Raw genomic sequence first — 2,263 nt, forward strand, 5'->3', positions numbered from 1 at the left:
TCATGTCACCTAGGCTGGTCTCAAACTCCTGGGCTCAAGTGATTCACCCACCTCAACCTCCCAGAGTGCTGGGGTTACATGCACGAACCACCATGCCCGTCCCATCAAAATTTTTTTTGAGCTCCTGATACTTGTCCACACTGTTGTAGACACTGGCTATTCAGAAGTGCATAAACTCCAGGTTCTACCCTCACTGTCCTCACTCTTATAGAGAAAATAAAGCAGAAACAGGGAGATCAGTCAAGAGGCTGTTGTGTAATTCAGTCAAGAGACGTAATGGTGGTTTGGACCAGGTAGCATTGATGTCATGAGAATTGATCAGATTCTGGTTATTTAACAGTAGAGCTGATGGGATTTACTGATAGACTTGCTGTCAGTTACAAGAAAAAGAGAAGAGTCAAGAACAACGGCAAAGCTTTTGGCCTGAGCAACTGCGTGAATGATGGCTCCATTTAATGAGATAATGGAAACTGTAATAAATGCACTAGGAAGATGAGGATTAATTTTGGATGTGCTCAAAGTGAGATATATTTTATACATCCAATAGAAAATATCAAGAAGAAATTTGGATATGTGACTTTAGAGTCAGAGGGATGCCTCAGGCTGGAGATACACATTTGAGAAGCATTAGTATATAGATGATGTTTAAAGCCACAAGACTCCATGAGAATGTAGACGGAGAAGAGGTCCAAGACTAAGCCTGGGAGCTCTCAGGCATTGATACTTGGGGAAATAAATAAAACTACTAAAGAGGCATGAGGAAGGATCCAAGAGGAAAAAATATTCCACAAGGGCGGGACTGATGAGATGAGGCAGATGGTTTGAGTATGATGCATCACCATAGTCATGATGTGGATGAATGTTTGTGCCATCAGGTGATGGAACAGAGCAAAAGCACTTGGGAACAGTGTCTCAAGCATATAATCATACTTTCCACAAACTATTGAGTCACTGAGAGATAACAAAATAACAGCACAGAAAGGAACAAACAAATGATAAGATCTCAGCCTCATACACCAGCTTCCTTTGCACACACCTCCATTCCACTTGGGAACATAATATATCTTTTAAAACATGGCATATGTGGTGGAATAATATTTTTTAGTGGGAGTTCATGTATTAAACTTTTGTCCTGTAATTCTTCTTCCCATTTAGGAAACAACTAGAGTATTTTATGTTTATTCCTTCAGGGAAGATAAGGCATGATGGAAAAAGAAAAACAACAGTTTTATTTTTGTTTTTGCTTTTTGCTTTGGGGATTCAAAAAACTGAAGAAGCAACAATTCCAAACTGTTCTTATGAGTCTAACATTAGTCCAGTACCAAAGACAGATAATGATACTACAAGAAAACTAAATTACAGGCCAGTATCCCTCAGAAACATAGAGATAAAAATTCTCAACAAAATGCTAGCAAATGATATTCAATGGCATATTAAAAGGATCATTCACCATGACCAAGTGAAATTTGTTACTGAGATGTGAAGATTTTTCAACATATGCAAACCGATTAATGTGATATACTGCATTAACAGAATGAAAGATAAAAATCACATGATCACCTCGGTGCGGAAAAAAAAAATCTGACAAAATTATTATCTTTTATAATAAAAACTCTCAACAAAATAGGTGCAGAAAGAATTTAGGCCGGGTGAAGTAGCTTCCACCTGTAATGCCAGCACTTTGGGAGGCTGAGGCGGCTGGATCACTTGAGGTCAGGAGTTTGAGACCAGCCTGGCCAACATGGCAAAACCCCATCACTACTAAAAATACAAAAATTAGCTGGGCCTGGTGGCACACACCAGTAATCCCAACTTCTTGGGAAACCGAGGCAGGAGAATTGTTTGAACCCAGGAAGCAGAGGATGCAGTAAGCTGAGATCCAGCCACTGCATTCCAACCTGGATGACAGAGTGATACTCTGCCCTCCCCCGAAAAAAGGAATTTACTTAACATAATAAAGGCTATATACGAATAGCAACTAACAACTAACATCATACTCAATGGCGAAAACCTGAAAGCTTTTCCTCTAACTTCCAGAACAAAGCAAAGATGTCCACTCTCACCACTTGTATTAAACATAGTATTGGAAGCTTTAGCCACAGCAATTAATCAAGAAAAATAAACAAAGACATGTAAATCACAAAGGAAGAAGTAAAACAATCTGTTTGCAGATGACACATGGAGAAAACCCAAATGACTACACAAAAAATTATTAGAATGAATAAGTAAATTCCTTCAATAAAATTGCAAATTACAAAATGAA

Source organism: Colobus angolensis, unplaced genomic scaffold (assembly GCF_000951035.1).
Source record: "Colobus angolensis palliatus isolate OR3802 unplaced genomic scaffold, Cang.pa_1.0 Scaffold28, whole genome shotgun sequence".
NCBI classification, from domain to species: Eukaryota; Metazoa; Chordata; class Mammalia; order Primates; family Cercopithecidae; genus Colobus; species Colobus angolensis.